At 39.2% G+C, this 14,422-nt stretch overlaps 1 long non-coding RNA gene across 1 annotated transcript; it reads right to left on the bottom strand.

Moving 5' to 3' along the window:
• Positions 1-12,828: 12,828 nt before the first annotated feature.
• Positions 12,829-14,114, bottom strand: LOC140512650 (uncharacterized). The gene is made up of 2 exons (XR_011969866.1): positions 14,000-14,114; positions 12,829-13,268 (listed from the first exon to the last, which is right to left on the bottom strand). It is a non-coding gene; the product is annotated as an uncharacterized lncRNA (long non-coding RNA).
• Positions 14,115-14,422: the final 308 nt, after the last annotated feature.

Raw genomic sequence — 14,422 nt, 5'->3', positions numbered from 1 at the left:
GGGAAAGAGGAGAAAAGGGGGCAACCTTCTTGTCAGATCTGGCCTACTTCCCTTAAGCTTTCTGCCTTTTCCCCTCTTCCATTTCCACTCCATTTCTTTGGGCTGCCAGATTCCTTGACCTTAGGCCAAAGCCAAGAGATAGTGGAATGCATCACTGTTTTTTGTTTTGTTTTGTTTTGTTTCCTTTTATTTTGCTTCCAAAATGGGAAGGGTAGGGGAAGCACCTTGGTGAGTCTAAGGTTCTCAAGAGTAGCTTGCTGAGTTTCTAGCAGCAAGGTCACTCCCAGTAAACAAAAGCTAACCATCCCATCTCCCTTCCTACTCTCTTATCCTCCTCCTGCAGGCCAGAACTCTCTTAGACCCTTGTGCCCTTAGCCTATTGGATCAGCCAAGATAGACAGCTTAATACTAGCAGTCTGTTTACTGGGCAAAAATTAGCATATGCATAAGAAATCTATTTCCCTTTGCTTTGTTGTTTTTATTTTTAGATTTATAGTCTATCAAAGTCAACTATAACCTCAGAATGTACACATTGATATTTTAAAATAGTAACAAATTCTTTTCTGGTAACATTTTTTGCTATTATTTGACAGGGTAAGCTACTTTCTGATTTTTAAAATTTATTTGTGTTTTAATGATTCTAGCAATCTAAGGAACTTGGATACTATTTTTAATAAGAAAAGAAAGAAAGAAAAATATGCCTAAAAATAAACTTCTCTCACCAAACCAGGGCATCTTATTGCCCAAGTCAAAATAAAGCCAATTGTCCTCTAGAAGAAGCTACCACATGCTTCCATTTGGTAATCAAATGCTTTAGAAAAATTGGAAACTGGACAAATCAAGGATGAAGGAAAATTGCAGAATCTTCCTTTCAAGTCTCCCCAAAGAATGCACTTTTTCACTGTAACAGAAAATAATCCAGGGAAAATGAATTCAATTTACCTAAAGATGAAGGACATGCAATAAATAGATTTTGTTTTCGTCTCCTAAAACGAAGCAAATAGGTGGTCAGTTAGGATAAATTGAAGACTATGACAATAAACCGAGAAATGGAAAAGTTTCTTTCATTCCATTCTGATTCAATGGTTCCTCACTTTGTGATCTGTATAGACTTAAAATTGAAATCATTCTCAAGATTTTATCTCACTAGCAATTTACAAAGAGTCTATTTGCCTTTCTCTGTCCTTTTCTCTGTAGTTTAAAATTATATATAGCTCTCTAAAGACACATCCACATCTAAATCCTATGATACCTAATCATTTCCACTTACAGAACTTTGTAATCTGTGGCTATAGTATTCTTCAAAGCTATGCTTGGAGTTAGACCAATATTCTCCATATTTGACAGTGAAAATAACAAAAATGTACAACAATAGATCATATAAAAGGCAATCAATGAGTGTAAGGCTGCAAGGACAGTTTGGCTGAGCCACAAAGGGTAGGAAAGAGTAATGGGTAATTTGTTAGGAAAGATGAGTTGAGTTTTGGTTATGAAAAGTGTTAAGTGCCGAACAGAGGAGTTTCCATTTGATCCTAAAGGCAATAGAGATAGTGAAGTTTATGAAGCTGAGAGGTGTGGGGGAATGGCTGTCATGGTCGGACCTATACTCTCAGAAAAGTGTGGACAGCACTATATGTAGGTAAATTAATAGGCTATTACCACAGTCTAGTCAAGAGATGATGAGGGCCTGAACTAAATTGGTGGCTATGTGAGTAAAGAGAAGGGAACAGGTGCAAGAGACATTGTAGAAATAGAAATAATAAGATTTGGCATCTGCTTGGACATGTGGGATGAGGATGAGCAAGGAATTGAGCGTGACACCCACATTGCAAAAGATGATTGGGCTCTCAACAGAAATAGGGAACTTTGGAAAAAAGGAGGATTCAGGGAGAAAGATGATATAATGAGATCGGCAATGGAAAATGAGCAACCATGTCTGTTCATCCTGTGTTCCATCCCAAATTAGCTCTTACTCACCAGTCACTATCTCAGAGCACAAAGTCTGCCATCTGAGGGATACCTACTAGTTCCATGAGGTGATCTCAGGGACAGAGGATGGGTAACTGGTGGTGGGAGGTCCCCAATGGCATCTTCTCAGGTACTATTGTGGGTGCCTAGGTCACAATTACTTTATAACTTCTTGAGGGTCCCATACCTGGGACCAAAGTGAGGAGGTTGGGGAGTTTTGTGCAGGGTTTGGAGGTAGTAGAGCAGGAGGGTGCTAGAGAGAAGTGCCACAATTAACTATCAAGGGGGAAGGTATGATGCCACCCATTCTTCCAATTTCTAATTGATTGCTCACACACCTTTTTTGGTCATACCATGATCTTGTTGGGGTCATGCCACAGCATCTCCTCCCAGGAGACCGGGAACTCCACTTTGGAGATCATTGCTTTATAGCACCAATAGACTATTTCTACCTCTGCAAAATAAGGTGAATAATTTGAATAATCTTTCAGAAAAAAAAAACAGCTTTCTATTCTTGTAGTTTTAAGGGTTTTAGAAGGAAGAGGACAGGGAGGAGAACAGAAGTAAAATAATAGGATAGAGCTAAAAGAGACTTCAGAAACCATCTAGTCCAATTCAATTTATTAAATAATCCATTGTGACTTTGCAGAAAGGATCATCTCTCTACATATAATTTGTGTCTAATACAGAAACAATTCAAGCAGTCACATTTTTGTTTGGTTTTTCCTCTCTACAGTACTGACCTGTTATTTCTTTTCTAAAGAGGCAGCATGAAACTAGGAAATAAGATATATAGGCAACGGGGTGTAGAAATCTATCTTGCCCTACAGGAAAATAGAAAGGAAAGAGATGGAGGGGGTGATAGAAGGGAGGGCAGATTGGAGGGAAAGGTATTCAGAATATACACTGTTCTGAGGTGGGGGAAAGAGAGATGGAGACAAAATTTAAAATTCAAAATTTTGTGGAAGTGAATGTTGAAAACTGAAAATAAATAATTTTTTAAATTAAAAAAATAAAGAAGTAGCATGGCATTGTGGGAGCAGTGATACACCTAAAATCAGAAAGACCTAAGTTCAAATTCCTCCTTCTGTTCATGAAACCTCCCTTCTTCCTGAAAATCTATTCTGCACCCCATTTTTCAGGCCTGCTTCTCAACCAGTGGTTAACAAAAGTGTGAGCAGATGCTTACTTAGCGGTAGCCACCATGTTGTTCATATTTTAGTAATTGATTATTCAAGAATAGAAAGCTTTCAGGATTCATGATATTAAACCCCAACATTCTGGTACTTCTCATGGTAAAGAGGTATTTGGGAACAGAAAGCTATCCTGGGCACCCCTCCAATGGCACACAAAAGGCACCTACATACTCCATCTACCCTTAGTCATGCCAAAAGAAGTTTCCAAAGAATGCACTAGAAATTTGAAATTTACATGAATAATTCTTTGCAATGTAAAAACTCCATTTTTTTTTCTAGAAACTCCATCTAACCACCCTTTGGAGAGATGGGGAAAGGAAGGTGTGGGGATTGAGTCACTACCTGTCTGGCTAGAATTCATACCACTACCCTAAAAGGACTGGACTTCAAATCTCACTATAGTCTGGGATATTTATAGTTTTAAGTGGTTCTTGGAATGTGCATTAACACTGCCAAAACACTTACAAATATTTACTATTGACTTATTTGTGACTGCATGATTAAAGCTTCCCATGCTTCTGTGTGAATGTTTAATTTCATATATTAAATAATTTAAAGTACTGGTAAGCAACTTAAGAAGCTTAATTTGAAATTTATTTTTTAACTCAAATTTGAAGGAATAAAGTTTAAGAAAATAAGTAATATTTCCCCCTTCAGTCTTCCCTCCTCCCTGCTTCCTTCACTACATCAAATAAGTGTTTAAATCAAGGTGGTTTGAAGGAAAACTTTTGAGCAAATTCCAGTGGAAGAAGTAGAAATTCTAAATTAACATTCCCAGGAAAATTACTGGGTAGTTCTCTGAAAGTTGTAGTTCTCATAAAAGAAAAGAAATATAAAAAATAGAGGTAGTAGGGCTAAAGTGAAAGAAGACTATTGCCATTTGACTGGAAAGATTCAGTAGATTGAGGAAAATAAATTTTAAATTTAATAATCAGGTCACATGACAATTGCATTAATATGTAGCTTCGTCTTCATATGTCAGTGTATGTAGAATGAGATCTAGAAAGCCATTGTGGTTTAGTTCTACCATCTTAGTGGGTGATGTCCACTTATGGAGCCTGCCACCATCTGGACAGCTATCCCCCACACAGGAGGTGGTGGAGGTAAATACCAGGAGCAGTCCACAGCTGTGGCTGTCTAGAAATAAGCACACCTCCTTCCATGAAGTTAACACATTGTGAGGCTTTTCTGAAGTCCAAGGCCTTCAGCTGATCTGTTTTTTGCATGGTTTTGTAGACTCTCACTTTGACCTTGGATGGCTGATTCTTTCTGCTCTCTCATCTACCAATGACCCCGCATAACTGATTGTGTTATGGAATATGTGAACATGCCTCCTCCCTTCCCAGATGGTACATTTGATAACTTGATCTTTGATTTCAGCGGATATGAAGATAGCCTACCTCTCTGACTCTGGTCCTTTCTGAGCAAAAAATATATCCCTACTCAAGCTCATCTGTTCTTATGACAACATACCTCCAAAAGATCTCTGCCAGTACTATGTCAAGGCTAAAAGAAAGCCTTGCTTATTGTGGACAATTTACTGCAGTAGAATTCCCAGAAGTGTATAGGTGGGCTCTGTAGTGTGGTGACATCACTCAGCACTATTTATTGGGTAGATATATTTCCAGCATATTGAGTTTATAAGGCTGGGGATTTTTGTCAGGTGTATAGAATAGGACTGGTACAACACAGATTTGGAAAGAGATGATGAATGAATGACAACAGTATCTAAAGAGTGCAGAAGGCACAGGTCCATAGGTCAAAGACCCAGGCTGGCATGATGCAAAAATGTGGGAGATTTACATATGCCAACATCTTGAAATCTTGAAGTTCTGGCTCCTAGAATGATAACTATCATCAGCCCACTATACTGAGACTGTAACTAAAGATAAACTCACATTTTACCATGATGTCCTCCTGATATGTTGAGGGCACAATGGGAATGTTCTGTTTCATTAAATGCTTTTTGTTCTAAGTTAATGTGGCATCTGGCTTGTCTTATCATATGATCAGTCAGTCAGTCAACAAACATTTATTAAACCTGTACTATGTTCATCAGTGGAGCTTTGGAAATTGTTTTTAATATAGACTTATTCCTCCAACAGTAGCATGAACATGACAGGAGCTGCTATGAAAGAGGTCCTGAGCCTCCCATCACTGTCTCACTGGGATGAAATTAAACAGGTCCCATAATCTTTTCCATCTTTTATATAGGAATCATTCAATAATATAAGAATTGATCAAGACAGTATAATGTGAGTTGGCATTGCCATACTGTAAGATAAACAGTTCACTTCTCCCTTAACCATCCAGTGAGCTGACCGTTATCCACTTTATTTTTAGAGTGGAGGCCTGGTCTGGAGCAAGGCCTTCTCTAGGCAAGGTTGCTTCCTTAGGATGCTGGTTTTTCAGCATCTTTTTCCCAAAAAAATTCTTCCCTGAAATTTGGTTTATAGACATGGCATGTTTTCCCTTTGATTTCTGCTATGGTACGTCCTCCTGCTAACAGCATTCATTGTTCTCTTTACACAAGTAACAGTTTGCCATGACTACCATTGTTGCTTCAGTAACTTCTTTCACACAGATGAAACAAATGTCAATTCAAAAAAATTATTCCTTATTCCTAAAGTATCAATTTCATACCATGTACTCCAACCTTCACGTATCTTTTTTTAAACTTGAATTTTTTAAAACTCTTCTACTTGCTGTTAAACACTCCCCTGGTCCTCTGGTTACCAAATGAGATAGGCTGTCTATAAAAACACAGATAAGACATTGCTATTCATAACAGAGTTAATGTTTAGAGTAAGGTTTGAAGAGAATTCTACAGAAGTGATCATGTGCAATCTTTATATCACCGTCAGGTAGATAGAATTCTTACTGCCATTTTACAGATAAGGGACTCTTCCTTATTAATGGATTATAAATTATTACTAATGTTATTAATGATTCTGAGAGGTTAAGTGACTTGTCCAGCGCTACACAGCTAGCAAATGATTGAGGTAGGATTCCAGTTTAGTTCTTGATGTCAAGGCCAGGACTCTCTCCACTACACCACCTGGACGGCATTATTATTTCACAAGACACAATATAATTATTGGGTAACTAACATAGGGGCCTGGGAAAAGGGATGAGTATCTTCAAAAGATAGATGCCTAAAGCTATGATAGTAGCATATTAGCTGCCCCTGTTCCTGAAATACGATTTACCTAGTCCTCCCTTAGCATTATCGCCTTTAGAACTCATCTCTGTCACTGCCTTAAGGGATAAAGGTCCCATATCCGCTTCTTCCAACTTTCCTCTATTAGGTCTCTTCTTCACTGTCTAGTTAGTGACTATTACTACTACTACTGCTAATAATAATAATTAATAATAATAATGGACATTTATGTGGTGTTCCAAAACTTGCAGAGAGTTTTATGGACGCTATTTCATTTTAATCTGACAATAGCCCTGTTAGGTGTTTGTTACAGACATTGTTCCCATTTCACAGAGAAGGAAACTGAGGCTCAGAGAGATTAAGTGACTTGTCCATGGCCACAAAGCTAGCAAGCCAACCAGTTCTGGATTCAGTTTGAACTGTCTCAGAAGAGCTGATTATTAAATTTTCAACGGCAACCTCAGAAATACCTCAGAAATGGGCAAATGCTACACATCAAGGCTTGATTTACTGTTTTATTGGTTGTCTGAACTTAAGAAAGTGATGGAGAAAATGTTAATAGTATAGATGATACTTAAAGGTGTGTCAGATATACCTGGGGAGGAGCCGGTTGTTAAATATTTACTAGTACATCACTGAAATCTATCCTAGACCAGGTTATGCTACATAACCCAGTCAGCCATCCACTTGGTCCACCTTACCATGTGTCCTGACCCCATACGAGTAACCTTACAGACTCTTGCCCTTCCCAACACAGTAACAAAATTAATACTGTTATTATATATTGCTTCTGGAAAGAGCATGTCAATCAACTGCCTTGTCAACCAATTGACCAATCCTATGATTCCCTGGCTAAAATTCCTTTCCCTTTACATATGTATTTTCTCCCCCCATTCAGATCTAATCAAATAAAATTCCCTCTATTCGAATCCTTGAGGGCAAGGATTATCTCACTTTTGTTTGTATTTTTGGACCTTGGCACAGAACCTGGAACAGAGCATCCACGTGATAAATGCTTTTTCATTCTTTCAATAAAGTGCAATAGGAGAAACTTGAATGTATGACTTTCTGGTTTGCTGTTCAACCACTCCTACACTCTATCCATTGTGACACTGCTTCATCAAAGACCCCCCCTTTCCCCCATCTCAGATGATCATATGAGTTATATATCTTTAAACTCCTGTCCTTACTTTTTTTTTACATCCTGGTTTAGTTCTGGTACAATAAACCAATGTTTGCCTCTAATTGATCACCTTTAAATTTAAGAAATTTTCAGTGCAGTGGTATAGAAACTGTTCTGCATAGACCTAGACTGTTGTACGGCTGCAGAAAATTCTAAGCTAGAATGTAATAACACACACATCGGATGAGACATTCAGGTCAAACTGTTGCTAAATCTGTGATGCTAAATCTGGGGGAAAGTTTCCTCTCTTGTCTTTAAGTTTTATTTCCATCTCCTCATTCACTTCTGCTAACTAGATTATACCTTTATTTTATTCTGTTTAGCCCCTAACAACCTTAAGGCATTAAAAATGCTTCAATGACTTTAAAAAGAGAATTGCTCCATAAATGCTTAATTCTGTCCTAGGAAGGATAAAGATCAGTTGCTAGCAGAATTCCTTCCAGAACATGGGTTTCACTTGCACAGATACTAAAAGGCTGATGAGCACAGATGTTTGACCTTGGCAGTAATGCATTTCCTAGCCTTTTGAAACTCAAAAGTCATTAAATCTCCTACATTCGTTCTCCAAAGAACAGGAAAAAATGAAACATAATAGAGACAAAAACAAACAAATAAACAGACAAAAGAAAGGCATGAGTACATGAAGGGCTTGTGGCTTCATGGTGCTCAGGTAAGAGGGAGAGTCAAGGGACTTTCCCTTACCTAGAGGCCCACAGCATTTCATCCTCCTCACTCAAAAGTCACTAAAGAGTTCTTTCATTAGACCATTTTGTATGCATACTCAGTTCTGGCGCAGCAGCCCATTATATATAGGACTTTTCTTCACTAGCTGCAGAATATTTGTCTAGACTCTGAAGTGAAGGTTAAGGCCCTTGATTACACAGCATCACACATTTCTAGAAGCAGAATCCCCAAGCCTCCTCATGAATTGGCAGAGCAGATCATACAAGCTTGGAGCACTAGGCCACTATTAGTCATTATGCATACATTGAAACTTTAGGTCAAATACAAAGAAAGACATCCTTATTCATAAAAAAAAAAGAAGAAGAGGAAAACAGTTAAAGCAACTGAAAAAATTTGTTCCTTCTCCGGTTTCCTCCTTAATAGCAAATAAGAGGTTGGGTTTCAGAGATATGACATTCACAAAGTACATAAAAAACAAGTCATTGTGCACCTAATTGATCAGCCTATCGAGAGGTAGTTGATTAATCAGCTTCTATATGCTAAGAATGTGCTAGGCACTGGGGAAGCAACTACAGAGAATAAAAGAATCCCTGCTCACAAGGAACTTAACATTCTAATGGAGGAAGACAGATTATATATATGTATGTATATATATGTGTGTGTGTATGTATGTATGTATACTTACACATGCATGTATGTGTGCATATATATACACATACATATGTAAAGATAGATATCTATCATGAATGTTGTTTCAGTCGTGTCCAACTCTTCATGACCCCATTGGGGATTTTCTTGGAAAAGATCTCTTGCAGCTCATTTTACAGATGAGTAACTGAGGCAAACCAGGCTAAGTAACTTGCCCAGAGTCACACAACTAGTCAGTGTCTGAGGTCAGATTTGCGCTCAGGAAGATGAGACTTCTTGATTCCAAACCTAGTGCTCTATCCACTGTGCCACCTAGGTACCCATATACACCATGAATATAAAGTGAATAAATACAAATAAATAAAAGTAATTAAATGCAAGATAGTTTAGGAGGGATGGCCTTTCACAACTGGTGAAGGAGTAAGAAAGATTTCATGTAGAAGATTCTGCTTCTTGAAAGAAGAAATTCTCTGAAATGAAAGTAAAGGAAGTACATTCCAGGCAAGGGGGCAGACAGGGTGAAGGCAGAGTGATCAGAGAAGGGGTGTCGTGTGTGAGGAACAGGAAAAATGCCAGCGTGACTGGATGGCAGAGGGCAAGAGTCAACATGATGTCCAACGAGACTAAAAAGATAGATTGTGGCTGAGTTGTTTAAGACTTTGTTTAAAAGCTAAACAAAGGAATTTATTTTTTGTCCTGCAGGCAATAGGAAGCCAATAAATTGAGTAAATAGGCAAGTCACATGGTCAGATATGCACTTAAGGAAAATGACTTTGCTAACTGTGTGTAGGATGAAATAGAATGGTAGAGTACTTGAGGCAGGGAAGCCTATTAGGAAGCTGCTGTGATAACCTAGGCAAGGGGCGCTGAGAGGCTGAACTAAGATGGTAGTTGTGTAAGTGGAGAGACAGGCTTAAGAAACTGCCAGCGTGAAACATATATCGAAACCTGTACTGAACTTAGAAAATAAAGACCACTTAATCTGGTTGGGCATTTCACTTCCCAACTAGCATTACTTTTCTCTAATCCCTGTTAACTTGGTCCAAAGTCTTAATCAGCATAAAGTGAAATAAATAGAACCGAGAGAACATTATATATAATAATGGAGATATTGCTTTAAGCACGATTTTGAGTAAATAAGTCACTTTGACTATTATAAATACCCAAATTAACCACATAAGACATATGGAGAAAGACTCTATCTGCATCCAGAGAAAGAACTGATAAATAGAAGTATGTATGGAATGATTTGACACATGTATGTATATATATGTATGTGTGTGTTTATACATATGTGTGTGTATATACACACACATACACACACATACCTGTTTGTGTCTAATGGTAGCCATCTCTGGGGGGTGGGATAGAGAGGGAGAGGGAAAAAAAGAAATTTACATGATAACTATTATATATTTAAAAGGAATAATAACAAGTTGTACATAATAGCTTTGCAGTTTCATGCAATCATCTTTTTAATATACTATGTTATGGAAATGTTTGTTTTATTCCATAAATTAAAAATCAGATCTTTTTTTTAAAATAGAAGGGAATAGGACTTTATCCCAAAGCACTGACTTCCAGAGGGGCGCCATTCCTCTCTGGATGTCATACTTCCTCCCCCCAACGGCTCTCTTACCTCTTGGGTGTCTTCAAGACCTCACCACTATTCACTATAGCCACTAGCCACAGGATTTTCCCCTCAGTACCTGCTGGGGAAAGACAGGGTTAGACCTCCCCCTTTCCTAACATAACTGCACCCATGACACATCATTTCATCACCTCTCATTCAACCGTTTTTGTCCCAAGTTAAAACATTAGTCATACTGGGGTACATTGGAGAGACAGTATAACCAAACAGATTGAAAGCCTCAGAAGGGCAAAGTTCTGCTTTCATGATTCATTTTTGTCCCTGACATAAGATGTCATACCACTCATGACATCAACTCTGGGCTGGGAGGAAGGAAAGAAGGGAGAATCTTGTTTCACTCCACCAAACTCCCACCCCTAATAACCAGACTTTGGTCTGATATCCAAAGATCTTCACATAAGGAGTTTCAATTTGATATAATTTCTATGGTTGCTTATTACATTTCCCTTCTTGTATGTACCAACTCACTCACACTGCAATTGTTCTTATACACGATGTTCAACATGGCACATATGTCCTACTATTCCTCCGTTTCCAAGCTGGCTTGTGTGTGCTCGTCCTTCGTTGCTGAAGAAGACCATGCCATCAGAGAAATAATGACATGACTTGCACTTGACTTGTTTTAAGTGAGGGAGGGTTGTGCAGGTCACCAGCCTCGCTTCTCCAATGCCATCTGGATCCAGTGGCCAGATATTCATCAGGATGACTGGAGATGACCCAGAATAAGGCAATTGGGGTTAAGTGACTTGCCCAAGGGTCACACAGCTAGTGAGTGTCAAGTGTCTGAGGTGAGATTTGAACTCAGGTCCTCCTGACTCCTGCACTAGAGCAGCCCTCTGAACTGGCTTACCCCAACCTGAATTCATGTTGGCAGGTCTATGGGGTTTTCCAGGAGAAGGGGGAGCTGTAGGACTACTACTCACTCACGCGGTCCTACAGGGTAACCATGGTGTGGGTCAGGGGTGGGGAATCTGTGGCCTTGAGGCCACATATGGCCCTCACAAAGTATGAATTCAATGAAATGGCCACACTTGAGGAGCTAGAGGACTACATGTAGAACACAGATTCTCCATTCCTGGTGTGGGTAGATACATATGTCTACTATGTACCACCATTGCTTCCGGTTTTTACAAGTCAGTCTCAATGGTATCAATAACTCCTAGTTACGAAATATTTACTAAACAAAGAAAAAAGCATAACATAACTTTTATTGAATAAAAGACAAAAAAGCATGGCTAATCCAAAGTAATAGTCCTCCAGTAAACCTGGGTCATACTTTTCCATCAAATCTTGTTGGTAGTGAAGAGAATAAGCACCAACTTAGAGAAACCTAGGAGTAAGTCACATGCATAAGGAAACCCATGTATCCAAGGCAACTCATGACTTGGAACTTCAGGCCTGGAAACCAGTTGTCTATATAAATAGAAATAGTCTGTATTATTCATCACATTCTCTCCTGAGCCTCCTCTCTCGCCTGCTGGACTAAGCTTCATCTCTGTTACTCTTGTACCACGGAAGCCACATACTTTTAGTAAAATAGTAGCCCTAAGCCTAGGGTTTGCAGCTTTCCAGATCTGCTTCCTTGGTTGGGCACTGAAACAGTCTTTGCCTGTTTCAGTGACAACAGGTTCTGTAAGTCAAAGAACCACAAAGTTCCTCAGTTATGCATTCTAGGCTCTAGGAAATTTCTTCCTCTCTACACAGAGAGAGCGATAGAGGAAAGCACAGTCAAGCTCTTGGTGGGGCTTCTCCTTTAAGCAGCAGGGACAGTCTCCTTTCTACATCTACCTCTGTCTTTAACTGCTCTTCAGGTTTTTGTTATATTTTACCATTCTTCTGGTCTCTTCTCTTTTGGTTCCTTTTCTGAGCTCATCCTATCTAACTTCTCATGGCCCCCGAAGCCTCAAATCAGCATTTATGCATGAGTAGTGATCCATCTGTAACTCGGGCCAAGAAACCCCAAATCCCCAATTCTATCAGGTATAACACCAATAATAACAAAATACAATTTCCCCATAGTCACCGAGCCATTCTTTGACTTACAATTTTTCAACTGTGTCGTTCAAAACTCTGAAAACATCATTGCTGCCGTCCGCACTTTCGGTAAATACACATGTCTTTGAAAGACATGCATGTCTCTCAAGCACTTGCGTCTCAGGGGCTGTGTGTGTTCTTCATGCAAATGTTCTTTTCTGGCCTTTTCAGTAAATAAAATGTCTTTTTATGGAAGGAATGGCTCTTTATGCATGTTTCCTCTGATAGGCATTTTCCCCTCATCTTTAAGAAGGATGGAAGTGAGGAGAAAAGAGAACCTTTGCTACTTTCATTGCTCCAGTCCTTTTCAGCATCATGTTTCTCACTTTTATATTTTTAAAATATTCTTTATTTATTTAATTTTAAACATTCTTTTAAAATTGTTTGAGTTCCAAATTCTCTCCTTCTTCCCTCCCCACTTCCCTACCCACTAAGAAGGCAAGCAAGTATATCAGCTATACATGTGAAATCATGAAAATGTATTTCCATATTAGTCATATTGGCATCATATTTCTGATTGTGTTTCAGCAGTTGTCTTTGAGTAGTCCCTTTTCTACCTATTTCCATTTTTATGTTCATGTCTTGATGCTCAGAGCTGGATATACTCCCCTTTGGGCAGGAAGCAGGAATAGTCTTGGTAAATGCAACTGGATAAGTGTCTCTAGGCTAAATCTGAAACCCAGCTTCTCTGTTTTATTATTCTTCAGGGCCAGTGAGTCAACTTCAGTGAAGTAGCAAGCCATCCTGGGGGAGAGACAGGAGCCAGACTGTGATGGGTAGGTCAAGTTACCACCCCAACTTTGATCACTATCTCCCCCCAATCCCTGATGGAGACAGCCAAGAATCCTAAACCCAAGGACTTTGGGAATGGCAATGCATCCATCCCAGTGCCCACAGCTATCAACCCCTGAGGAAATACAGCCTGACAGCTACTCCTGCAGGTACTATAGTTATATCCATGGAAGAATCAGGAAAGAAAATTCTCATTACCAAAGTCTTTGGCACCGTCAAATGGTTCATCATCAGAAACTGATGTGATTTTACCAATGGAAATGACCTTGAGGAAGAGACGTGAACATCAGCTTTGCCACTGAACCCCAGGGTGCAAGGGATCTTTCTAGCTGACTTGCAGTTGACACCTTCCATATGTATCATCTTAGCTCGTTAGAAAGTGAGAAGTATGAGTTGTTTCCCCAGAACTTTTCTAATTGCATTCCCAGCACTAAGTACAATGTTTTACACATAGGAAGCACTTAGTAAGTGCTGCATTCATTTATTCACTTATTTTGTAAGCTGTTTCTGGATTCTAGAGTAAAAGTATATGATCTGAGATCCGCAGTTACCACTCCTAGAAATACCCAACAGAAAGCACACAGCAGGGTGTAATGGAAAGAACCTGGTATCGGAAGACCAGAGTTTGACGCTCTAGTTAACACCTGTATATCACAGAGGATGAGGATAGGGTAGGACTGTACCTGCCACCTGATGCCTGCCATGGACCAGCCCGGGGACTACCAGCTGTGATTGCTGAGAGATCGTGAAAGAAAAGTAGACTCGGGGCCAGGCGAAGAGTTGTAAAAGACAGCTCTTGTTTATTAACTGGATAGCCAAGATTTATATAGGTTATTACAGGCAAGAAAGCAGAATTGTTCATTGTGAGAACATTCAAGCAACCAAGGTCATTTCCATGAGAACATTTTTAGATTATTTCTTATACTCCCTAATCTAGTTCCTCCTGGCGAGACAGCCTCAGGGAGGTACAGCCTTGGGGTGCACCTGCAAGGTCAGGATGTTCTCATCCTTGCATATCAAGAGTGGGGATGGTAAGTCAATTGTACTGATAAAGTTAGTCATTCATGTTAGTACAAGTCTCAAGTAAAACCTGGATAGTACCTCTC

This window comes from Notamacropus eugenii, chromosome 6, assembly GCF_028372415.1.
Source record: "Notamacropus eugenii isolate mMacEug1 chromosome 6, mMacEug1.pri_v2, whole genome shotgun sequence".
Classification (NCBI taxonomy): Eukaryota; Metazoa; Chordata; class Mammalia; order Diprotodontia; family Macropodidae; genus Notamacropus; species Notamacropus eugenii.
The sequence above is the reverse complement of the archived record's forward strand: the minus strand, read 5'-3'. Positions and strand labels throughout refer to the sequence as shown.